This window comes from Mauremys reevesii, linkage group 12, assembly GCF_016161935.1.
Source record: "Mauremys reevesii isolate NIE-2019 linkage group 12, ASM1616193v1, whole genome shotgun sequence".
NCBI lineage: Eukaryota > Metazoa > Chordata > Testudines > Geoemydidae > Mauremys > Mauremys reevesii.
This window is the reverse complement of record NC_052634.1, coordinates 36,232,959-36,257,387: the sequence shown is the minus strand read 5'-3', so window position 1 is coordinate 36,257,387 and position 24,429 is coordinate 36,232,959. Positions and strand designations below refer to the sequence as shown.

The 24,429-nt window shown below is 54.4% G+C and overlaps 7 non-coding genes across 7 annotated transcripts; 2 read left to right on the top strand and 5 right to left on the bottom strand.

The window, feature by feature from the left end:
• Window positions 1–6,657: 6,657 nt before the first annotated feature.
• TRNAD-GUC lies at window positions 6,658–6,729 on the bottom strand. The gene has a single exon. It is a non-coding gene; the product is annotated as a tRNA-Asp (tRNA).
• Window positions 6,730–7,891: 1,162 nt separating this feature from the next.
• On the bottom strand, window positions 7,892–7,963 carry TRNAD-GUC. The gene has a single exon. It is a non-coding gene; the product is annotated as a tRNA-Asp (tRNA).
• Window positions 7,964–16,596: 8,633 nt separating this feature from the next.
• Window positions 16,597–16,678, top strand: TRNAS-AGA. The gene has a single exon. It is a non-coding gene; the product is annotated as a tRNA-Ser (tRNA).
• Window positions 16,679–18,488: 1,810 nt separating this feature from the next.
• On the bottom strand, window positions 18,489–18,582 carry TRNAI-UAU. The gene is made up of 2 exons: window positions 18,545–18,582; window positions 18,489–18,524 (listed from the first exon to the last, which is right to left on the bottom strand). It is a non-coding gene; the product is annotated as a tRNA-Ile (tRNA).
• Window positions 18,583–19,378: 796 nt separating this feature from the next.
• On the bottom strand, window positions 19,379–19,450 carry TRNAQ-CUG. Its single transcript has one exon. It is a non-coding gene; the product is annotated as a tRNA-Gln (tRNA).
• A 1,646-nt stretch (window positions 19,451–21,096) lies between these two features.
• On the bottom strand, window positions 21,097–21,169 carry TRNAF-GAA. The gene has a single exon. It is a non-coding gene; the product is annotated as a tRNA-Phe (tRNA).
• Window positions 21,170–22,338: 1,169 nt separating this feature from the next.
• TRNAR-CCG lies at window positions 22,339–22,411 on the top strand. Its single transcript has one exon. It is a non-coding gene; the product is annotated as a tRNA-Arg (tRNA).
• Window positions 22,412–24,429: the final 2,018 nt, after the last annotated feature.

Genomic DNA, 24,429 nt, shown 5'->3' with positions numbered 1-24,429 from the left:
GTGAGCTGGGGCCGGGGGCCGGGTGGACAGCTGCCCGAGCCTTTGTTAAACTTAAAAGCTTTTTAGAACCGGTTGTCCTGGAACAATTCTACTTTTAAATTTAACAACCGGTTCTTGCAAACCGGTGCAAACCGGCTGGAGCTCACCGCTGTGTATATGGCTCTGTGTGCTGTGTGGGTTTGTATGGGTTTGGTTTTTGTTTATGTCTGTGTGGGCCTGTGCAGTCTGTGATGTTCTCTTTCTCTCTATTTGTCTCTCTGTTTGTATCTTCATGTGTAAATTCACTGGAACTTTTCAAACTCTCCACAGCTTTGCCAATTTTCACCAGGAATTTTACTCATTAACAAATTCTCACTTGTTCCCTACCAGTTGGTGACCATTGCCCCAGGGGCCTGTCAGTCTCAGGGGCCTGATTTCCCATTGACCCTTCCCCCTTCTATTGGGACTGGGAACTAGCCAACCTAAAAAAACCCCACTCACTTTTAGTAAAGGGCCAACAGTCCCCTTACACAAACTGGGCCTGTGAGGGAGGGGGAGCTTAGTGGTTTGAGTATTGGCCGGCTAAACCCAGGTGTGTGAGCTCAGTCCTTGAGAGGGCCATTTAGGGACCTAGGATAAAAATCTGTCTGCGGATTGGGCTTGCTTTGAGCAGGGGGTTGGACTAGATACCTCCTGAGGTCCCTTCCAACCCTGGTATTCTATGATAGGGTCACCAATGTTCAGAGAAACTAGCACAAGCTGGGCCCATGGTGTAATGGTCGGCATGCTGAAATCTGAGTTCAAATCTCAGTGGGACCTTGTGGTAAATCCCTGGAGATCCAAGCGCTTTCCTATCTCCAGCTGTCTAAGAATGAGTTGTTTACCTTGTGCTGAGTGACTCATACCCACTGGAGCCAGGTCTTTGGTTGGAATGGGGTCTAGAAGTGGCTATGGTTTGACTGGGTGTTTGGGATTTCTGATGCCCACAAGTTTGGCCCTTGTGCTTTCTACCACACTTTTCCTCTTGCCCACATGGCGCTTGAAGAAAGGAGTGTCAGGGCCAGGTTTCATAGTCAGGGAAAGGCAGGAGGAAGGCAGAGTCCCAGGCTGGAGCCCAGCACCTCTCCTCCTCTGGGCACCTAGGACAGAGGCGGCGGGTGCTGACAGCTCCAAGGGAAGGCTTAAAAGCCACAGAGCAACCAAGGGCAGGGCAAGAGGAGGGGAGAACCATGCCTATGCGTAGCCAGCAGACAGCCACAGAGACACCCAGCCAGGCTGCTCCCTGGCATGCCGAACCCCCACTGAAAACCACCCACAACCAGCTGCTGATGCTATGTGGCCAACATCAGAAGATGGTAGGAAAGCAGGGCCAGCCCCCCTGGTGGGGCCTCTTACCGTTCCCACTCATGGTGCTCACTTTGGCAGTGGGGCAGGAGATTTTTCCCCAAGAGGCTTTTCCCCAGCTGGCGAGAAGCAGAGAAACACCCAGGCTCCCAAGGGGCTATGTAGCAACCCCCCTCAAGCACAGGGACAGGCACACACTTGGAAGAGGGAAACTGCTCCACACGCTAGCCCGGGCAGCCACCCATTTTCTTTGGCAAGTCAGGAATGGCAAAGGCGAGACTGAAAGCACCTGGGGCTCATGCCCCAGCCTTTGTGACACCCAACCCCCAACTCCTTCCCGGGGCTCTAGCTGAAGGCAGAGCATTGGCCTGAGTGGCCAAGAAGAGGTTCCAGCCCTGAAGGGAGCAGGACTTTCAGCCCAAAGGTAAAATTGCACAAGCACAACCACGAAGGGACTTGAACCCTCAACTGCCTGATCCGAAGTCAGACGCCTTATCCATTAGGCCACATAAACAAAGCCTTTCCAAGCACTTATTTGGAAAAGGCAGACACTGTGTTTCTCAGGTCCTCTACTGAGTGGGGCCGAGACTCTCTGGGTACAAGAAGTCGAGTTCCCAGTGAGATGTGAGACAATTCTCTGGAGCCAGGTACAGGACTTTGGCAGGGAGGCTCAGGCATGAGGGATTGGGGTGCAGCGGACGGACCGGCTGTCTAGGTGCTTAGATTTGGTCTCACTGAGGAGGAGGAGGAATCCTGCTGATAGGCAGTGGCTGTGGAGAAAAAGTGGGATGTCCAAGCTGCTCAGGTCTCCTTCTTCCAGCTCCTCATCTGGCTGGGCTGCTCCACCGGCCTGGACAAGTCCTCTGCATGCACAGCAAATAGCCCAAGAGCCATTGCTGCCCAAACCTGTGCTGGGGGGTGAGCTTCTGTCTTCCCTGTCCCATCTGCCCTAGAACAGACCTAGAGATTGAGAGAGACAGTCAACAACAATTAAGGCTAAGATTATATAAAGGGGGTCACAGAAACTGTGACTTTCAGAGATCTCAGTGACATTTTCCGCCTCAGCCCTGGGGCAGGAAGACTGGAGCTGTCGGCCGGTGGGGGCCTCACAGCTATCAGCCACCAGTGGCGGAAGGGGCTCCCACAGGCCCATGCCACCATGGATGGACCCCACAGCTCCCAGCTACTGTGAGCAGCGGGAGGCCCCCAGAGCTCCCAGCTGTTGTGGGTGGATCCCAGAGCTCCCAGCCACCACATGGGACAGGGGGACCCTGGAGCTCCCAGTGGGGTGACTAGGTTATAAAGTCCGGTCAGCGGTGCTGCGGGGCTCAGGCAGGCTGGTCCCTACGTGTCCTAGGGCACCGCACTGTGCCCTGGAAGTGGCCAGTAGGTCCCCCCTGCTGCACCGCTGACCAGGAGCCGCCCGAGGTAAGTCTGCACCCCAACCCCCTGCCCCAGCCCTGAACCCCCCCAAACCCAGAGCCCCCTCTTGCACCCCAGAGCCCTCACCCCCCTGCCCAAGCCCAGAGCTTCCTCCCACACATGGAACCCCTCATCCCTGCCCCCACCCCAGAGCCATCACCCGGTCCTGGACCCCGACCCCCTGTCTCAACCCACAGCCCCCTCCTGCACTCTGAATCCCTCGGCCCCACCCTGCAGCCTGGAGCCCCCTCCTCCACCCCAAACCCCTCATCTCCCCACAGCTCCCACAGGCAGACCCTGGGGCTCCCAGCAGCCATGGGTGGCCGGGGAGCCCCCACAGCCCCACCCCACTGCGTATGGACCCTGCAGCTCCTACGAGCGGACCCCAGAGCTCCCAGCCGCTGCGGATGGACCCAGGATTTCCCAACAGGCACTGATGGCGGGAGGACCCTGCAGCCCCATGTCATTGCTAATAGACCCTGCAGCTCCGAAGCCCCGGGAGCTCCCGGCCGCCACAGGCAAGAGAGGGAGCCCCCAGCGCTCAGACACTGCAGGCAGAGCCAGGAGCTCCCAGTCACCGGGGGGGGGGGGGGGGTGAGGAGAAGCCGCAGCCCCCGGCCATTGCAGGTGGCCCCGCAGCTCCCAGCCGCTGCAGGTGGATGCCAGAGCCCCCAGCTGCCATCGGGACCCCCCGGCCCCCACGGGCAGGAACCGTCACCCTTCGAGCAGCAGAAAACAGAGGTGCGCAGAAACCCATCGCGCCCTGTGACCCCCGCCCCGGTGCTGCGGCTTCTCGCCAGGCAGGAGGCGGCGCCAGTAGTTTCCCAGGAATTGAAATTAGGGGTGTTTGAATTTACAGGGTGTCAGGGCCAATGAGATATATAAAGAGATGTGAATAAAGTAAATGTTTTGTTAGGATAATGCAAATTTAATATAAGGATAATGCAAGTTACACATAACAGGTCTAGATTTCTAAAAATATATATAATTTTAAAAAAATGTATTTAATTTAAATTGACTTTTGAAAAGTAAGCCATCATGGGATAAGAGGGAAGTCCTCTCATGGATCAGTAACTGGTTAAAATCTTGGAAACAAAGGGTAGGAATAAATTATCAGTTTTCAGAATGGAGAGAGAGAAATAGTGGTATCCCAGAGGGGTCAGTACTGGGACCAGTGCTGTTCAACATACTCATAAATGATCTGGAAAAATGGGTAAACAGTGAGGTGACAAAATTTGCAGATGATACAAAACTGTTCAAGAGAGTTAAGTCCCAGGCAGACTGCGAAGAGTTACAAAGGGATCACACAAAACTGGGTGATTGGGCAACAAAATGGCAGATGAAATTCAATGTTGATAAATGGCTTCATCGGATGCATAGAATGGAACATATAGTGAGGATATATGTATATGCACACACACATACACACAGAGAACATGAAAAGGTGGGAGTTGCCCAACCAACTCTAAGAGGCTAATTAATTAAGATGAGCTATTCTCAGCAGGAGAAAAAAAAACTTTTGTAGTGATAATCAAGATGACCCATTTAAGATAGTTTGACAAGAAGGTGTGAGGATACTTAACATGGGGAAATGGATTCAATGTGTGTAATGGCTCAGCCATTTCCAGTCTCTATTTAAGCCTAAATTGATTGTATCTAGTTTGCATATCAAGTTCATCAGTTTCTCGTTGGAGTCTGTTTTTGAAGCTTTCTGTTGCAAAATTGCCACCTTTAAATCTGTTACTGAACGGCCAGAGGTTGAAGTGTTCTCCTACTGGTGTTTGAATGTTATATTTCCTGACGTCTGATTTGCATCCCATTTATTCTTTTGCACAGAGACTGTCTGGTTTGGCCAATGTACATGGCAGAGGGGCATTGCTGGCACATAATGGCATATATCACATTGGTAGATGTGGAGGTGAACGAACCCCTGATGGCATGGCTGATGTGATTAGGTCGTATTATGGTGTCACTTGAATAGATATGTGGACAGAGTTGGCATCAGGCTTTGTTGCAAGGATAGATTCCTGGGTTAGTGTTGTTGTTCTGTGGTTGCTGGTGAGGATTTGCTTCAGGTTTGGGGGTTGTCTGTAAGCAAGGACTGGCCTGTCTCCCATGATCTGGGAGAGTGAGGGATCATCTTTCAGGATAGGTTGTAGATCTTTGATGATTCGCTAGAGAGGTTTTAATTGGGGGATGAATGTAAAGGCCAGTGGTGTTCTGTTATTTTCTATGTTGGGCCTGTCTTGTAGTAGGTGACTTCTGGGTACTCTTCTGGCTCTGTCAACCTGTTTTTTCACATCAGCAGGTGAGTATTGTAGTTTAAGAATGCTTGATAGAGATCTTGTAGGTGTTTATCTCTGTCTGAGGGATTGGAGCAAATACGGTTGTATCTTAGAGCTTGGCCATAGACAATGGATCATGTGGTGTGTCCTGGATGGAAGCTGGAGGCATGTAGGTAAGTACAGCGGTCAGTGGGTTTCCGGTATAGGGTTGTGTTTATGTGACCATCGCTTATCAGCAGAGTCATTCATTCATTCATGCCCGTCACCCCAACCGGGGTATGGGCCGCCAACAACAGATCTCCATAGTCTTCTATCCTGGGCCATTCGCTCTAGCTGGTTCCAGGTATAGCCCATTTTTTTGCTATCAACCTGAAGGTCGCGTCGCCAGGTATTTCTTGGGCGGCCTCTTTTCCGCTTGCCTTGGGGGTTCCACTGCAGTGCCTGTCTGGTGATGTTGGTTGGCTGCTTGCGTAGTGTATGTCCTATCCAGCCCCACCTTCTCCTTCTAATTTCTTCCTCTGCTGGGAGTTGATGGGTCCTCTCCAAGAGGTGGATGTTACTGATGGTGTCTGGCCAGCGGATCTGGAGAATCCTTCTGAGGCAGCTATTAATGAAGGTCTGGATCTTCCTTGTGGTTGTTTTGGTTGTCCTCCAGGTTTCAGCTCCATACAGTAAGCCTCATCTCTGCTGCAACCTGCGCCGTCTTTCCTGACTCGTACATGGTCCTCACGTTCCATGTGCCGATGGTAATCCTCCTGGCTGCAAGAAGGGTGATCGGCTTAGTGGCTTCCTCGCGGCTTTCACCACCCAGCGTCATGCATCTTCGAGTTGAAGACCCTTCTTTTTCCAGGCTAAAAGTCTCTGTTAACTCTATTGTTGGCGTTTCTGTAGCAAGCTGATTTTTACAGGGTGGAGTTGCTAGCCCCACGCCCAACCCTCCTCCTTTACCCTGACTTGGGACAGGCAGATGGCCCCAAAGGACCTCTCTGGTGGAGTTTATCAGCAGAGTACTGTCAAGGAAATGGATCACTTGAGTGAATTGATCTAGGCTGAGGTTGATGGTGGGATGGAAATTGTTAAAATCACAGTGGAATTCCTCAAGGGCTTCTTTTCCATGAGTCCAGATGATGAAGATGTCTTCAGTGTAGTGCAAGTACAATAGGGGCATTAGGAGACGAGAGCTAAGGAAGCGTTATTTTAAGTCAGCCATAAAAATGTTGGCATACTGTGGGGCCATGTGGGTACCCATAGCAGTGCAGCTGACTTGAAGATATATATTGTCCTCAATGTGAAATAGTTGTGGGTGAGGACAAAGTAGCGAAGTTCAGCCACCAGGTTTGGCATGAAACTAGTTCACAAAACTGGGGGGGGTGTTGGGAAATCACTGCTCATGCCCCTGGGCAGCCTATTTCCCTTTACCGCTCTGAAACGTGCCCCCACATGCAGGCCCTGAAGCTGGGCCCGGGGGGGGAAGGACAGGGCGAGCGTGTCCTTGCGAGGTAATTGTCTCTCTGGAGGTGAAAGTCATCAGTGCGGGGTGCGAAGGGAAGTGGCCGTTGAAGGAGAATGCAAGGAATGTGGCGGGCAGGCCAGGGATCTCTTTGTCCTCCCTTCAAAAGGGGTCACCCTCCCCGTCGGGGAATCGAACCCTGGTCTCCCGCGTGACAGACGGGGATACTCACCACTATACTAACGAGGAAAGGGGCACAGTGAGTGGCCCCAGCTCCCACAGACCAGCTATGGTCAGCGTACACCTACACCGTCGCATGGGCCCCAGCAGGCAACAACACCCCTGGCCCTCTTCTGCTTCCCAAAGGCTTTGGCTGCAGCAACAGCCCTGGCCCTCCTCACCTGCCCTTGCCCAGCAGGACGCCTTTTCGGGCCTACACAGCTCCTCACACAACACCCGCCTGGGACCTTGCCCTCCCCTACCAGCTCAGCAGCACCTTTTTTCCTCTCAAAACCTCCTCTTGCCACCCTCCCCCTTCCACACTTCACACTCACCTCATCACAAACTCACCCACGGCCCCTTTGGCTTCTCAAGCGCCTCTGGAGGGACGAAGCTTCCCTGGCACGCAGATCCTTCCCTTCAACGCGCACTGGACGGACATTCGATACACAGCCCTTTCCAGGAGGGAATGCGCTGCTTTTGGACCCTGGCACCCAGCAAGAAGTCCTGGGACTCTTTTTCTGACCGATGGACCCCACTGACTTGCCTTTACCAAGCAGAAACTGAGGACCGGCTGATGGCTCTCTTTGCAAACGGACGCCATCAGACTGAGCCACGAGGCGTGCTGCAGGATAGCCCCTCCCTACCAAAAAGCAATGCCGTGACCCGGATTCGAACCGAGGTTGCTGCGGCCACGGCGCAGAGTACTAACCACTATACGATCACGGCCAGGCGCTGGAGGTGCAGGCTAGCAGTCCAGTGGAAAATGCTCAGCTCTGCGCTCTCGGGGCAGCCACCTACCTCGCCGGCGGCCACAGGTCTTTCTCAAGTCTCCCCATTACAGTCACAGGTCAAATGCTGAGCAAAGGAAAAAAGAGAGGAAGCCAATCCCATGCCTGTCCCTTTTTCTGTCTTCCTCCACCCCTGGACCAAGTCCCTCCCCGTTTGTCTGGGCCATTGTCCTCATGGCCCTGGCCAGCCTATTTCCCTTTGCCGCTCTGAAACGTGCCCCCACGTGCAGGCCCCGGGGGAGGCTTTGGCTAGGGCGAGCGTGTCCTTGCGCGGTAATTGTCTCTCTGGAGGTGAAAGTCATCAGTGCGGGGTGCGAAGGGAAGTGGCCGTCGAAGGAGAATGCAAGGCATGTGGCGGGCAGGCCAGGGATTTCTTTGTCCCCCCTTCAAAAGGAGTCACCCTCCCCGTCGGGGAATCGAACCCCGGTCTCCCGCGTGACAGGCGGGGATACTCACCACTATACTAAGGAGGAAAGGGGCACATGGTGTGGCCCCAGCTCCCACAGACCAGCTATGGTCAGCGTACACCTACACCGTCGCATGGGCCCCAGCAGGCAACAACACCCCTGGCCCTCTTCTGCTTCCCAAAGGCTTTGGCCGCAGCAACAGCCCTGGGAAAAGCCCTGGCCCTCCTCACCTGCCCTTGCCCAGCAGGACGCCTTTCCGGGCCTACACAGCTCCTCACACAACACCCGCCTGGGACCTTGCCCTCCCCTACCAGCTCAGCAGCACCGTTTTTCCTCTCAAAATCTCCTCTTGCCACCCTCCCGCTTCCACACTTCACACTCACCTCATCACAAACTCACCCACGGCCCCTTTGGCTTCTCAAGCGCCTCTGGAGGGACGCAGCTTCCCTGGCACGCAGATCCGGCTGATGGCTCCCAAATGTGCAAGTCCGTCCCCGCAGAGCTGCCCCATAGGGTGACATTGAAGAAACTGTGGAAAACGGGACGGGGGTGTGGGGGGTAATAGGCTCCTATATAAGAAAAAGTCCTCCCAGACCGGCCTGTCCCTTTAAACATGGGACATCTGGTCACCCTGGAGCAGCCCCGCACTCCTGCTCCCCGGCTGGTGCGTTTGTAACCCGGGGGCTGAAGCCGACGTGAGAAAGGGAAGGGAGCGAGCTCGGAGCTCTCCGGCGCCACCTGCTGGGAGCAGAGGGCAATGACTGAGCGACGTCCTGGCTAATTTAAATATCACCTGGTTCTCTCCTGGGTGGCTCCACTGGAGAGCTGGGGAGAGGCCTGAGTGTGGCAGCACCTTATTTGCATAAATTAAAAGCAGCAGTTTTGGGCCATTGGGGTAAAATAGGAGTAAGTTTTGGGGTTGGGCCCCACATGTTTAGTGCAGGCTGTGGGGAGCCGGGCTGAGCAGAGCCTGCCCCGACGGGGGGTGTGTGGTCACCCTGAGCTGGGAGCGTGTGGCCAGACATGGGGAAGGGGCTGCGGGGGGAAAGGAGGGAGGGAGAAAGTTGGTTGTGAAAAGCCCCCCCCCCCCCGTGTTTGAGTGGGTGTCTCGTTACCTAATGCAGAGCAGTGGTGGGGGAGGGGAATTGAGACTCTGCTTTGGGGGTTGCTGTGGGGCGTGACACGAGCCACCCGCCGCTGGCTGCTGCTGTGGGGCATAGGACAGGTAGGGGCGGGGCTGTCTGGGTCCTTGAGATGAGGGGCGGTTCCTGGTTGGCTGGTGCCGGCCTGCCTAGTGTTTTCTGACAGCTGATCTCCCATTGGCCCTCGTGCGGGTCGGGTCTCTGAAAGCTGGTCTCCCATTGGGCTCTCCCCACCTGACGTTTCTGACGGGCTCAGCTCCCATTGGTGACGTTGTCTGACAGCGATGCGGGGCGGAGCCGCCAGGGCCTTGTGCGCTCAGAGCTCAGCGCCGCCCGCGAGAAGCGGCGCGAGGCCGCGCGGGGCGGGTCCCGCTGCCGGGCGGAGGGACCGAGACCGCAGCAGCGGCGCCGCCTCCCGCCTGGCGAGAAGCCGCAGCACCGGGGGGGGTCACAGGGCGCGAGGCGCTTCCGCGCGCGGCTGTTTCCTGCCGGTCGCGGGGTGACGGGTCCTGCCCGGGGCGGCCGCGGGGTCCCGATGGCAGCGGGGGGCTCTGGCGTCCGCCCGCCCGCGGAGGCTGGGAGCTGCGGGCCCCCTGCACTGGCCGGGGGCTGCGGCTCCTCCTCACCCCACCCCGGTGACTGGGAGCTCTGGGCTCCGCCTGCGGTGTCTGAGCGCCGGGGCTCCTCTCCTGCCCGGGGCTGCCGGGAGCTCCCGGGGCTGCGCTCCTCCTCCCCGCCCCCGGTGACTGGGAGCTCCGGGCTCTGCCTGCGGTGTCTGAGCGCCGGGGCTCCTCTCCTGCCCGGGCGGCCGGGAGCTCCGGGGCTGCGGCTCCTCCTCACCCCCGTGACTGGGAGCTCCGGGCTCTGCCTGCGGTGTCTGAGCGCCGGGGCTCCTCTCCTGCCCGGGCGGCCGGGAGCTCCGGGGCTGCGGCTCCTCCTCACCCCGGTGACTGGGAGCTCCGGGCTCTGCCTGCGGTGTCTGAGCGCGGGGCTCCTCTCCTGCCCGGGCGGCCGGGAGCTCCGGGCTGCGGCTCCTCCTCACCCCACCCCGGTGACTGGGAGCTCCCGGGCTGCGGCGCTGCAGGGTCTGTGAGCAATGACGTGGGGCTGCGGGCCCTCCCGCCATCAAGGCCTGTTGGGAAACCCTGGGTCCATCCGCAGCGGCTGGGAGCTCTGGGGTCCGCTCGTAGGAGCTGCAGGGTCCATACGCAGTGGGGTGGGGCTGGGGGCTCCCGGCCACCCATGGCTGCTGGGAGCCCCAGGGTCTGCCTGTGGGAGCTGTGGGAGATGAGGGGTTTGGGGTGGAGGAGGGGCTCCAGCCTGCAGGATGGGGCCGAGGATTCAGAGTGCAGGAGGGGCTGTGGGTTGAGGCAGGGGTCGGGGTCCAGGACGGGTGATGGCTCTGGGGTGGGGGCAGGGATGAGGGTTCCAGGTGTGGGAGGAAGCTCTGGGCTGGGGCAGGGGTGAGGGCTCTGGGGTGCAAGAGGGGCTCTGGGTTTGGGGGGGTTCAGGGCTGGGGCAGGGGGTTGGGGTGCAGACTTACCTCGGGCGGCTCCTGGTCAGCGGTGCAGCAGGGGGGACCTACTGGCCATTTCCAGGGCGCAGCGCGGTGCCCTAGGACACGTAGGGACCAGCCTGCCTGAGCCCCACAGCACCGCTGACCGGACTTATAACCTGTTCATCCCACTGGGAGCTCCAGGGTCCCCCTGTCACATGTGGTACCTGGGAGCTCTGGGATCCCCCCACAACAGCTGGGAGCTGTGGGGTCCATCCGTGGTGGCATGGGCCTGTGGGAGCCCCTTCCGCCACTGGTGGCTGATAGCTGTGGGGCCCCCACCGGCCAACAGCTCCAGTCTTGCTGCCCCAGGGTTGAGGTGGAAAATGTCACTGAGATCTCTGAAAGTCACAGTTTCTGTGACCCCCTTTCTATAATCTTAGCCTTAATCGTTGTTGACTGTCTCTCTCAATCTAGAGGTCTGTTCTAGGGCAGATGGGACAGGGAAGACAGAAGCTCACCCCCCAGCACAGGTTTGGGCAGCAATGGCTCTTGGGCTATTTGCTGTGCATGCAGAGGACTTGTCTAGGCCGGTGAAGTAGCTCAGCCAGATGAGGAGCTGGAAGAAGGAGACCTGAGCAGCCTGGACATCCCACTTTTTCTCCACAGCCACTGCCTATCAGCAGGGTTCCTCCTTCTCCTCAGTGAGACCAAATCTAAGCACCTAGATAGCTGGTCTGTCTGCTGCACCCCAATCCCTCATGCCTGAGCCTCCCTGCCAAAGTCCTGCACCTGGCTCCAGAGAATTGTCTCACATCTCGCTGGGAACTCGACTTCTTGTGCCCAGAGAGTCTTGGCCCCCCTCAGTAGAGGACCTGAGAAACACAGTGTCTGCCTTTTACAAAGAAGTACTTGGAAGGGTTTTGTTCCTGTGACCACATGGCCTAATGGGTAAGTTGTCTGACTTTGGATCAGACGATTGAGGGTTCAAGTCCCTTCGTGGTTGTGTTTGTCCAGTTTTACCTTTGTGCTGAAAGTCCTGCTCCCTTCAGGGCTAGAACCTCTTCTTGGCCGCTCAGGCCAATGCTCTGGCTTCAGCTAGAGCCCCGGGAAGGAGTTGGGGGTTGGGTGTCACAAAGGCTGGGGCATGAGCCCCAGGTGCTTCCAGTCTTGCCTTTGCCCTTCCTGACTTGCCAAAGAAAATGGGCGGCTGCCCGGGCTAGAGTGTGGAGCAGTTTCCCTCTTCCAAGTGTGCGCCTGTCCCTGTGCTGGAGGGTACTTGCTAAATAGCACCTTGGGAGCCTGGGTGTTTCTCTGCTTGTCGCCAGCTGGGGAAAAGCCTCTTGGGGTAAAATCTCCTGCCCCACTGCCAAAGTCAGCACCATGAGTGGGAACGGTAAGAGGCCCCACCAGGGGCGCTGGCCCTGCTTTCCTATCATCTTCTCATGTTGGCCACATCAGCAGCTGGCTGTGGGTGGTTTTCAGTGGGGGTTCGGCATGGCAGGGAGCAGGGAGCAGCCTGGCTGGGTGTCTCTGTGGCTGTCTGCTGGCCACACATAGGCATGGTTCTCCCCTCCTCTTGCCCTACCCTTGGTTGCTCTGTGGCTTTTAAGCCTTCCCTTGGAGTTGTCAGCACCAGCCACCTCTGTCCTAGGTGCCCAGAGGAGGAGAGGTGCTGGGCTCCAGCCTGGGACTCTGCCTCCCTCCTGCCTTTCCCTGACTATGAAACCTGGCCCTGACACTCCTTTCTTCAAGCGCCATGTGGGCAAGAGGAAAAGTGTGGTAGAAAGCACTAGGGCAAAACTTGTGGGCATCAGAAATCCCAAACACCCAGTCAAACCATAGCCACTTCTAGACCCCATTCCAACCAAAGACCTGGCTCCAGTGGGTATGAGTCACTCAGCACAAGGTTAACAATTCATTCTTAGACAGCTGGAGATAGGAAAGCACTTGGATCTCCAGGGATTTACCACAAGGTCCCACTGAGATTTGAACTCAGATTTCAGCATGCCAACCCTTACACCATGGGACCAGCTTGTGCTAGTTTCTCTGAACATTGGTGACCCTATCATAGAATACCAGGGTTGGAAGGGACCTCAGGAGGTATCTAGTCCAACCTCTGCTCAAAGCAGGGCCAATCCACAGACAGATTTTTATCCTAGATCCCTAAATGGCCCTCTTGAGGACTGAGCTCACAAACCTGGGTTTAGCCATCCAATACTCAAACCACTGAGCTCTCCCTCCCTCACAGGCCCAGCTTGTGTAAGGGACTGTTGGCCCTTTACTAAAACTGAGTGGGGTTTTTTGGTTGGCTAGTTCCCAGTCCCAATAGAAGGGGGAAGGGTCAATGGGAAATCAGGACCCTGAGACTGACAGGCCCCTGGGGCAATGGTCACCAACTGGTAGGGAACAAGTGAGAATTTGTTAATGAGTAAAATTCCTGGTGAAAATTGGCAAAGCTGTGGAGAGTTTGAAAAGTTCCAGTGAATTTACACATGAAGATACAAACAGAGAGACAACTAGAGAGAAAGAGAACATAACAGACTGCACAGGCCCACACAGACATAAACAAAAACCAAACCCACACAGCACACAGAGCCATATACACCTAAGGGAAAGCCACACAAAACATAGAACAAATCCACACCAAAAATACAGCAAAGCCCACAACAAGAAAGCACAAAACCACATACCAAAAGAATACTTAGCAAAAAACAATCTGCATGCAAAAGTCACACACACACACACACACAAAACTATGCATGGCATCCACAAAAATCACACAGGACCCACATGCACATTAACACGACAGACAACAAAAACCCAACATACAGAAAGCCAGGCAGGGTTTGAGTCTCACAGCGAAGAGGGTGAGCACATAGGTGGTTTGGGGAGCAAAGACTGAGGGGGAGTCGGGGGCAGTGCTCTGGGCTCTGCTCGGCCCCTCCTGACACAGGCGGCTGGTGAAGAGCAGAGCCTGGTAGATCTGTGGACTCTGCCCTGCTCTCTGTAAAGCAAGGGGACCTCGGTGTCTTCTGAACTGCAATTGTATTTTCTGCAGGGCAAAATGATTGGCAGAAGCCATTTGCTTAAAGGAAACTAGTGCTGTAGGTGAGGTTTGAACTCACAACCTCAGCATGACTTGACTCAGCACTGCTCTGGAAGTACTGGACACTAACCCATTGCACTATTGGACTCTGTTTTCAGGAGCTTGTCTCCATGTTTTATGGATGGATTAGCGGAGTGTGTGTGGGGGGGTTGCATTAGCTAAAACAAATCCATATTAAAGGCTGCATGATGGCAGCAGCAGAGGTGGGGAGCCTCCTTCCATGTGCTAGAGCTGGTTCCCCCTTCCATTTCTGAGGGGAAGGTTGGTGCTGGAATGTCTCATGGGTGAGATTAACGGGACTTTTGGGAAGGGAGGGGAAGTCTTTTCTATCCCTGCCTAGCTCCATTGGTCTCCTGTGGCCCTTTCGGCTCTCTGCTCCCCTGTTGGGGAGATGCAGAGACAAGCCCCCATCTGGGTGAGTCACCGAGAGGCTGTGTCCCATGGCGTGTGTGGGGGAGAGGGGTAGGGGTGGGATGGGGCTCAAGGGGAGAAGGTTGTGTGTGACAGTGTGTGGGGGAGAGGGAGGGTGTGTTCCTTAGGATAGAAATACTGGAAAACACAGGGCCAGTGACAGTGAAGCCCCATGTCTGAGTGTTATGACCCTGTGTGGTGCTGCCGTTCACCTTCCCCTCCTATGGGCTCAGCTTTCATTGAATCCAGCATTTTTTCACCTGTCATCACCACAGAGGTGTCCCACATGCCTTAGCTACCGAGTGTCCCTCTTAGAGACGCCGAGGACTGGAACTGATTTCAGCTGCTGGACAGCTCTGCTAGGTCTTTATTCATTTGCACAGGAAAATGCTGAGTGTTTAAATTCATTTCAAGCCCCACCCCCATTCAGCGAATTCCTGAACATACTGGAGATGGGTCTGGAAATTGATTTTCATTTGAAAAAGTTTTTAAAGGGAATAACTTGGATTGGAACTACAAACCTATTATCCTAGAAGGAAACATTCACCCACTGACCTACACTCACAACAGAGATTGTCAGGGATAGCCTAGAGCAGGAACAGTTTTTAACCTGGGGGTTAGTAAACTTTATCTCTGTACAAACACCACAGCTTACAAACTCCCCACCCCCGCTCTGTGTCACCAGAGCACAACAACAACTCTCCTTGGGGCACACACAGCTCCCCAGCTCCCTGCCCGTCAGTCTCTCCAGCATTGCTCCAATCCCTTAAAGCAGGGTCTCAACCTCAATTTACCTTAGCGCTAGTGCCAGTCCTTCAGTCCTCTCAGTGGGCCAATAATGTCACTCATACCACCCAGACCCTGCCCCCCAAAACTCTTCCCCTCACCTGCCTAAGGCTCTGGGAGGGAGTTTGGGTGGGGGGAGGAGATCTAGGTGCAGGCCCTGGGCTGGGGCTGGGGAGTGGGGTGCAGGGTCGGGGCTGGGGATTGGGGTGCAGGGTCGCGGAGAGAGTTGGGGGGGAGGAAGGGGGAGGTGAGGAGGGGGTGGCGGTGCAGGCTAGGGAAGTGGGTCAGGCGGGTGGCGCTGACCTGGGGCCCCACGGGGGGGGGGGCGGGGGGGCCTCCGCATGCTGCTGCCCCCAGACACCGCCGCCACAGTGTCCCATTGGCTGCAGGGGCTTGGGGCGGGGGCAGCACGCAGAGGCACAGCCCCACCCTGCCCTGCCATGGGGAGGGGCCAGCAGCCTCTGGAGCGAGCAGACAGATGCTGCTCAGCTCTGCTGCACTGCCGGGCCCCTGGGAAGCACCTGGGGCAGCAGGTGGGGCCAAGTGAGTGACCTGGTCCCAAAACTGCTGGAGCCCCACGGGCGAGACCTGGGAACCAGGGCTGCCAGCCAGGCAAACACCTTTAAGAGGAGGCGACCCTCTGCCTGTCAAAACCTGATCTTCCTCCTTCAGTTCAGTGACAGCCTGAATTGTTCCTTATCCCGGCAGAGCCAGAGGATTGAAAGCAGCAACATCAAACCCCTGTGTAGCTCGCAGGAATGGACATAAACACTCCCTGGTATCTGAGGAGATGTTCAGCTTTGCCCTTGGTCAACTACAAGTCTACAGAGAAAGGAGGTGGCGCCAGATATAAAGAGTGAAACACGACACATCATAGTTATGCCCATGGTGGCTGCAAAATCTTTTGATGTACTTCTTCTTATCAGCAGTGTATTGTTTTCTCTGGCGTCCAGGCCTTGACCAAGAAATTTGTACCTTGATAAAATAATCGACTGCCCCTGGTGAAGGCAATGGACTTGACACCCACTGGGGTGTCCCTACACAGGTACAAGTACTAACAACAGTGGCTGCCTTTTAGCCATAGATTTTAATCAGGGCAATAAATACAAACCTCTGTTAAATCATTTCTCAGCCTGAGTCCTTCACCCACATTGCCTAGAGCATTGGGCCACCATGTGGACGTTTCATTTCCCGCCTCAATTTCACACAGACACAATTTCCTTTGCACAGAGCCATGAACAGCAAAACCTCCCTGTGTCTCTGGTCTGAGCCAGGGCATTCGATTCCAGTGAACCCTTCTCTCCTGCAAATGGCGATGGTCAGACAGAGGGGTCGTGGCACCTGCATCCCTGCCAGGGAGATATTGGCTCGGCTCTTTCTTTCTGCTGCTGTTGTTAGTCCAGGAAACATCAAGGGTGGAATGCAAGGCTGAGTTCACGCACCAGCCCTCAGTGCCCCAGAGAAATCCTGCCCCCTGCTATTGGAACGATGTGCTGGAGATTTGACTAGGAAAGGGACTGTCTGAATTGTCAGAGTGGGGAATGAACAACAATCTACAGCAATGTCGTTCACACAAACACACTCTAATCCTGCTCCAACCGGAAGGGAAATGGGCAGGAATTCTCGCTGTTCAGCCAAGGACACTCTTACACTAACGCAGCCATGAGTGTGCTGGAGAAGCTGGTCTGAGCAAACAATTTGAAGTGACAATTCAGTGAGAACAGAATCATTATGTAGCAAAATAAGCGCATGTTAAGTAGTTGTGGCCGAGTGGTTAAGGCGATGGACTAGAAATCCATTGGGGTCTCCCTGCGCAGGTTCAAATCCTGCCAACTACGCAAGCACTGTGCTGCTGTTGTTATTATTGTAGCCTTAGTACCTGAGCATCCACAGTGCGAACTGGAGCCAGATCTAGTTTCACTCTGTCTAAACTTAAAATCCTGCTGTGGCACTGCTATAGCACTTTGGAGTAAACAGTGACTGGACGGTTTTCCCCATCCCTGTAATAGCTACATGGACAGAACAATTCTTCCTTTTCTTTAGCACTATCTAACCAGGGCTTAGGTCACCTTAACTCTATGGGTTTGCAGGGGTGTCACACCCTGAGAGACGTCGCTCTGCCAGTTCAGTGCTGAGCGTACACCAGCCCTTAGATCCCTCGTGGTATTTCAAAGCAGGCACTGACCTGTGAGAGGAAAACATCAGCTCACAAACACAGAGACTGAATTCCCCACATTTAATCTCGCTGCACTTTCCAGAAAGTCACAAAATTCAATTCATTCTTGCTAGGAGAGAGAAAAAATAAGCGAGTCTAAAGTTTTTGGCTTGGGTAAATAAAATTAAGTAAAAATCTGTCCTGATTCATCTAACTAACACCACAGCGTGAAATAGGAACAGAGACAAATCTTGTCAGTGACGACTAATTTCACAAATGATCTTCCCATTATTAATGTCCACGCTGCCCCCATTGGAGGTCTGGGCATCTCCAGTGTCATTGCTCTGCATTCACCTTCCCTAGAATTGTTCTCGACATTTATTCCTCTGCAGCATGGGGCACAGGTCACTTGCTGGAGGATTCCCTGCACGTTGAGGTCTTTAAGCCACGATTTGAGGACTTCAATAACTCAGACATAGGTTAGGGGTCTGTTACAAGAGTGGGTGGGTGAGATTCTGTGGCCTGCACTGTTCATTGTGCAGGAGGTCAGACTAGATGATCATAATGGTCCCTTCTGACCTTAAGTCTATGAATCTATTCCCAAATTTGGAAAATTGTGCACTTCAGAATGTGAATAGGGACCTCGTCTCCTTCCTGCACCTGCTCTACATTGCTCCACAGCAGCTTCTCCCCCGGCAGAGTCACCCCAGCACGGCAGTGCAGCCGCCCAGGGTTCAGCAGGGGCCCCTGGCAAGGACCGTGGGTGCAGCTAACAGCCCAGTGTGCCTGGCCGTGAGGCAGCTGTAAAAAAGCAACGCCCCCCCCCAGAAGTACAGAGACTGAATTCCCCAACTTTAACATCATGACCCCCTGTAGAAAGCCACACGTGTCAGTTGCATTTTCACAGGGAGATGCAAAAATCAAGTGACACCAATTTTTAAGTTGAGTAAATAAAGTTGAGGAGATAGTTATTAACCTCCCAAAAATATACTAAAGATCCCTCAACATAACACCTGAAGGTGAAATATGAACAGAGACAAACCTTGTCAGCAAAGGCTCATTTCCCAAACCATCCTCAAAATGTTACTAATTCCCACCCCTCCTCCGCAGGAGCTCTGTGCAGTGTCACTGTTCTGCAGGCAGCTTCCCATTAAATGCTGTTGGGGGACATTCCCAGGCCTGGCAATGTACCAACGACAGAATTTGAAGAGCAAACCTGGCTCCCCGCACCAGGCGGGATTTGAGTATTTTGTCCCTGTCACTTAGTCTGTGTCAATAGTACAGACGCCCTGGGCAGGACTCCAGGCTCTGCTTGAGGGATCCTGGCACAGGGGCTGGGGGGGAGAAAGGATGGTAGATTCTGACCTGGAGAGGAGGTAATAAGTGAAGGGGGCATTTATTTACTAGCCCCCTCCTCAGTGTCCCCAGGGCTGGAATTCTACATTCCACAGGGCCAAATGAGGGGGTGACACCACTTGGTTAATGAAAACCAGTGCTCCAGGTGAGGTTTGAACTCACAACCTCAGCATAGCTCCTCTCAGCACAGCCTTATAAGTACTGTGTGCTAGCCAACTGTGCCACTGGAGCACCTGTTAATTAGGACTCTCTGAGACTCCTAGGTTGATACAGCCAAGGAGTGACCCCAAAACATTCTCAGTGGAGCTGAGAGCCGGTAGCAACAAGTGTTGTACTCGGTGGGGTGGATTCTTCTTAAGGCTTCCAGGCACCATTTGACCCTTTTGTTCTTCCCTGTGTAATAACAGAGCTGGTTAAGACTCAATGGAGAGTCTTGCTGCAGACCAACAGATCTGAAATCACTGATAACCAGCTCTAAGCATTAGTCCTGCTTTGGGACAGTGTCTCTCATGCAACAAACTGCCCAGTCTGCGCTAGCAGTGAGGCTCCCTCACTAACAGCTGAAATCAGGGAGAGCTGTGTGAAGTGCAGGGCCCCAGGGGTGCCTGAACAGGGGGGAACAACACCCCAGGTGCCCAGAGGAGGAGAGGTGCTGGGCTCCAGCCTGGGACTCTGCCTCCCTCCTGCCTAGCCCTGACTGTGAAGCCTGGCCCTGGCCCTCCTTCCTCTAAATGCCATGTGAGCAAGAGGAAGAGTGTGGCAGCTGCAGGGACCAAAGTTGTGGACATCAGGTGAAGCAGCGAGAAGCAACCAGTCAACCCGCAGGAATCTCTAGCCAGACTGTTAAGTTCTGGGACCCCCAACCTACAGTGGCCAGTCCACTGAACAAGCCGGACCAAAGACCTATCTCCAGTGGGCATCAGTCACCCAGCGTGAGGGGGAAAAAACCTCACTCTAGTTCACCCTGAGAGAAGGTAGCCAAACACATTGAGCTCCAGTGTTTGCAGCAAAGCAACATATCACCATGAGGTCCCACTGAGATTTGAACTCAGATTCCAGGATTCAGAGTCCTGAGTGCTGCCCATTACACCATGGGACCTGCTGCTGTTTTGTTTTCTAGACCCCTGTGACTCTTGGCTGGTTTGCACTCTGCACTTATTGCTTCCCACCATCAGCTTCCTCTCGCGGGACTCTCTCTCCTCCTCCAGTGACTGTGGTCCTGCAGTACCGGATCTGTGGGTCCTGCCCTGAGTCCCTGCAACCCCCTGCTTTGTCTCCATTCCCTGCAGGCTGCAAAAATGTCAGGGGAGTCTGCTCCTCCCTTCACTCGATGCTCCCGCTCATATCGGCCAGCTGGAGCCTCATCTCCTGGAACTCAGGCACCTGTCGCTTGATCCAATCGTACAGTCACACGCTGACTGGCTCCCCTGCCTGGATGCTCTTGTGGAAATCCCACAGGCGATGCTGCAGGACTTTGCACTGTTGGTTTCTTTAATGTTGTGATGTTTCCCCAGACGCCGGAACAAAGCCGCCAACTCCTCCCTCACCGACTCCCACCAATCCCCCTGGTTGCCATAGGACCCTCTGATGCTTTCCCGTTCTGCCAACACCGCCAGGCTTCGCCCCCCTGCTCCTTTATCTTGCAAGCTCTGGATGTTCAGCTTCCAATATCCTCTGCCCTGGGTCAGGGAATTGCCCACATTGAGCACACGGTGAGAGCTGCATGATCCGAACAGTCCATTGGCACCACCCTGCCCTGGGCTGTCGACGTGCTCTCCTTCACGGAAATCCGGTCAGTGCGACTCCTGCCCTGTCCCCACAGAAAGGTGTATCCCCTCTGCGGCTGGTGTGAGCTCGGGTCAGAGGAATAGGAGGTTACTGCCCACCCTCCACTGGTTCCACTGTGGAGAAACATGTCCTCTAAGCCGACCTCACTACAGACCTGCGCCAGGTAGTGCTCATCGTAGAAGAGTTTCCTCTGACGGTCGGGAAAACAGGACCAGCAGTCCTCAGGCCGGTGCAACAATTGAAATCCCCCCCAACACCAAACACCGTGTGGTCCAGAGGAAGGGTGTCAGTTCCTTTGCAGAACTTTCCTTTCATGCCTTAACTGGGGACCATACACACTAATATAGCAGTAACCAGTGCCATGGGGCACAAAGCCACCAGTAATGCCCTCCCTGGTCGGAGCTCCAGCCCCTTCTGTACTTGCACTGCTAATGTGAAGAACAAGACTCCAACCCCATCATTCTTCCCTGGCCTGGAGGACCAGAGAGATGGGCCCTTCCCCCAATCACCCTCTGCCCATCAAACTACCCTAGACTTGTTAATGTGCATTTCCTGAACACCCACCACGGCCAAGCCCAGCTGCTCCAAGACACTGAACATCAAGTGCCTCCTCCTGGGCCCCCAACTCCCTTCCACAGGGTCACTTTCACACATGCTCCTTCCCTGGTACTGCCCTCACTCAGCTGCACAGAAGAGTTTTCATCCTCTATACCTGCCTGTCACTGCCCAGCACCCCCTCTAGCACTCTCTTCCTGCCATATTGGGTCCACCAATAACTCACTTAGGAGAGACAGCTCCTGTCCCTCATTGTTAAATGTCAGGCCAGCCAATTAGGGGCAGAAGCCCACAATATCTTTTCCTACTGCAGAGCCCAAGCTCAGGGACTCACCTTGGGTGCAGGGACCTCTGTGCTCCCAGAAAACAAGCCACCACTGTGCCAAGAGGGATGAAAGGGCCTGCCAAAGCCTGGGATTGAACCAGGGACCTTTAGAACTTCAGTCTAACGCTCTCCCAACTGAGCTACTTTGGCAGCTGCATGGCAGTATTTTGGCCTGTTGCTTCTCTGCCCGAGATATTTTTGCAGCAGTTGCACACAAAAAGGCCGTCATTGTGAGCGGCCCATGAAGACAGGACTCGCTTTTGCCTGCCTTGCTCAGCTTGAATTCCTGCCTCACCCTGTTCCTGCCTTGCTCAGCTTGACTTGCTGCCTCACCCTGTTCCTGCCTCAGTTCCCGGGTTGATCTGGTGGTGGAAGGGGACTGGGGGCCAGTGGTGTGGGGAGGAAGTTGAGCTGGACCCTGAGCTAGACTAGACCCTGGCAGTGAGAGTCTGGCAACCACTTGCCGCCCCACCCTGTTGTCCTGGCTTCCCCCACTGGGCGTCATTTCGGGAGGGAAGTGGGGCTTCTGCCTCCCCTCCCCGATTTTCACACCGCAGAGGAGTGCGAACAGGAAAATGAATGGCTGCTCCACTCCCCCACCAGAGGAACCCGGCGCCCTTAGCTGCTCCCCCTGCTCCCCCCCAGCTGTGCTACTGAGTGGAAGCATCCTGTGCCCATCACACAGAGCTCGATTAATCAAAGCCCTCTTCTGCCAGCACCGGGCCTCCTTCTTCTTACACTGGGCCTGCAAGCGAGGGGGCGGCTGGCACAGCACCAAGAGTCTAACCTGTGAGGCAGGAGGCGGCTGACGCCCGCAGCCTGCTGGGGAGCTCCCAGAAGTTATTAAGGGACAGAGACTCCTCAATGCCCTTAGTAACAAGGGTTTGGGGGTCACCGAGGGGGTCACTATGTCGGCCTTATAACCCTGGGTGTCAGGTCACTGTGCAGCTTTGACCTAGAGCTCGGATCCCAACAACTGACCAGAAGCCCACAGCCTCCCCCTGGGTCTGCCCCATCTGGTTACTCCTTACAGGCCGACCTTACCCCCCTTCCAGCCCCGGATTCGCCCCCTAATCATGCTACTGCCACTCAGAGCCACAGCCGTGGAGGTGCTGAAGGAGGAAGGGGTGACTCTAGGGTGGGGTTCTTCTCTAAAGATGGCTGGCAGAAAGGTGGTGCTCAGCTCTGTCAGTAGCCTCGCTGCCAGGGGATGCAGACGTTTCAGTAAGGCGATTAAATGGGTATTTGGCTTCTGAGTGAATGTGAGGAATGTGCAATCATGAGAGGGAATTTCCATCCTTTTTCCACTGCTTTTCAGGGCCCCAGTGGCCTAATGGATAAGGCATTGGCTTCCGAAGCCAGAGATTGTGGGTTCAAGTCCCATCTGGGGTGGAAAACTCCTTGCTTCTTGTATATTGCAAAGAAACCAGTGTTATTTTCACCAAGGAAGCTGGGATGCATTTGAACACAAAGTACTGGACCTTGGGAACAATCACCCTTGACAAATGCTTTCTATACTCATCAGTAGCAAACAGTTAATACTAGTGTTTGTCTGAGAATAGAGGGAAGGGGGAGCGTTTACTCCGACACCTCAGTGAGTGACAGAGACTGAAAGAGAATGGATCTGCCTGGAGACAAAGCAGAACCTGAGAATGAGCAACAGTGTGAAAAGAAGAACTTCAAATGTGTGTTAGGTGTTAGTTAGGTTGGTCTGACAAATTTCAAGAAAATACCAATGCTTGTAGACTGATGCAGACACTGGCTGCTTCTGATCTTTTACTGAGAGTTCATTGAGAAATATTTCCCTTAACTATGTTATGGAATATTGGGTGGGCTATGAAGGCACCATTCGTCCTGCTTTCGCTCTTTGAGACAACGCGGCTACATGGCATGTGGCCAGTGCTCACCTTCCAGTCAACTGCTAGAGAAGACAACACAGACAGGGATGGCAGCAGGGCAGACTGGAGCTCCACGGAGATGGTGGGACCAGGTCTCATCAGCAGGGAGGTGACCACCCCACCATGCACAAGGCTGAGCCAGCAAGTATGGTGTGTGCTTCACTGTGCCCCTACTCACTGCACATGGTGGTGGAGGGCAGTCACTGAGTTCGGTTGGTCTGGCAAATTTAGGGCTTGGCTACACTTGCAGAGGTAGAGCGCTGGGAGTTAAACCACAGCAGGGAAACCGCTGCCGTGTGTTCACACTGACAGCTGCAAGTGCACTGGAGTGGCCACATTAGCAGCTCTGGCAATGCCACAGAGAGCAGTGCACTGTGGTAACTATCCCAGTGTGCAAGTGGCTGCAACGTGCTTTTCAAATGGAGGACGGGGTTGGAGTGTGACAGGGAGTGTGTTGTGTGTACGTGGGGGGAGCGACAGTGTGTTTGGGGGCTGAGAGTGTGTCAGCATGCTGTCTTGTGTGTTCGGACAGCAGCAGACCCCCCCTCTCTCACACACACTCACAACAGCAGCACTCCACACTAATGGTTGCTTTGTCCCGGAGCAGATAAGCAGCCCGCTGTAGGAAACAGAGCTTTGAAAGGGGATATCCGCATGCCTGCAGCCGATTTCAAAACAATGACCAGAGTGGGCACTTGACTTCAGGGGATTATGGGATGTTTCCTGAGGCCAATCACAGTGCAGTAACACAACACGTCATCCATCCTGACGCCTGGGTGTTTCAGCCAAGGCTCAGCGAGCTTTATGCTTCTCATGGAGGTGGATTACCAGGAGCGCTCCAGCTGCAGAGCCCAGGCGCTCCATGTGCCTTGCGAGTGTGGACACCTCAGGAGTTAGGGCACCCGGGGCTGCTTTAATGAGCTCTAACTTCCAATGTAGCCAAGCCCCTCGACCAGAGGTAGGCAATCTATGGCACGTGTGCCGAAGGTGGCACGCGAGCTGATTTTCAGTGGCACTCACACTGCCCAGGTCCTGGCCACCAGTCTGGGGGACTCTGCATTTTACTTTAATTTTAAATTAAGCTTCTTAAACATTTAAAAAACCTTAGTTACTTTACATACAACAATAGTTTAGTTATATATTATAGACTTATAGAAAGAGACCTTCTAAAAATATTAAAATGTATCACTGGCACGCAAAACCTTAAATTAGAGTGAATAAATGAAGACTCGGCACCCCACTTCTGAAAGGTTGCCGACTCCTGCCCTAGACTATGTCACTTGTGTGACTTACTTGTGCTATTGTAATAAATACAATAGACGTGGAATGGTCAGAAATCGCACCAGCACAGAAATATATTGAAGGGAAACCCTAAGGAAATTAAGAGTTTAAATTATCAGAGGGGTAGCCATGTTAGTCTGGATCTGTAAAAGCAGCAAAGAATCCTGTGGCACCTTATAGACTAACAGACGTTTTGCAGCATGAGCTTTCGTGGGTGAATACCCACTTCTT